We start from the raw sequence: 785 nt of genomic DNA, 5'->3' as shown, positions 1-785 counted from the left end.
AAGCTAATGTTTAAGTTACAGAAAGGATTCAGCTCATTGCCAAATCGATTATGACTGTGATTATGAAGTCGACTGAGCAATCGATTGTTTTGATCTCGTTGTTGGAACAAAACATCTATAATCGATTACTCAATCGATTCTGATACAATCATAGTATCAGTTCTGATTGATGTATTAAAAGAATCGATTGACAAATCGATTCATGCTTATATGATCAAGATTCAAGAAAAACAAGACATGCGAAAGTCGATTAGGAAATCGATTTACCTTGCTTTAAAACCTTATAAAATCGATTGAGCAATCGATTGTCCTGGTGTTTTTCTGAATATATATAAGCAGATTCAATCACTTTTGAAAATAACTTTTCATAACACTTGAATAACTTTTGGAAAACTTTTTGATAACCTTTGAATACCTTTGATAAACACTTTGAGAGAAAAGTTTTACAACACACAAAATATCCATTGGCTAAATAATTTTTGTGTGAGATACTATTGTGATTGAGTCAAAGTCTTGATATTCTTTAATTCTTTGAAAAAGACAATTTTCTTTAAATTGAAGGTTTAGAAATCCAGTAAGGAAACTGGTAGTTATCTTTGTTGGTGTGAGATCATCAAGAAGAAGCTTTACCTAGATCTCGTGAGAGTTAGGCGATTAACTCCAAGGATTAGGTGGTATAGAAACAAGAGTGAGTGAGTTAGATAGATAGGCTTTGAGGAAGCTGGACAATCTGTAAAAAGTTCTCAATTCATTCTATTGGAAAAGGCTGAAATCTTGTTGGATTT

The sequence above is a fragment of the Cicer arietinum genome, chromosome 3, assembly GCF_000331145.2.
Source record: "Cicer arietinum cultivar CDC Frontier isolate Library 1 chromosome 3, Cicar.CDCFrontier_v2.0, whole genome shotgun sequence".
NCBI lineage: Eukaryota > Viridiplantae > Streptophyta > Magnoliopsida > Fabales > Fabaceae > Cicer > Cicer arietinum.
The sequence above is the reverse complement of the archived record's forward strand: the minus strand, read 5'-3'. Positions refer to the sequence as shown.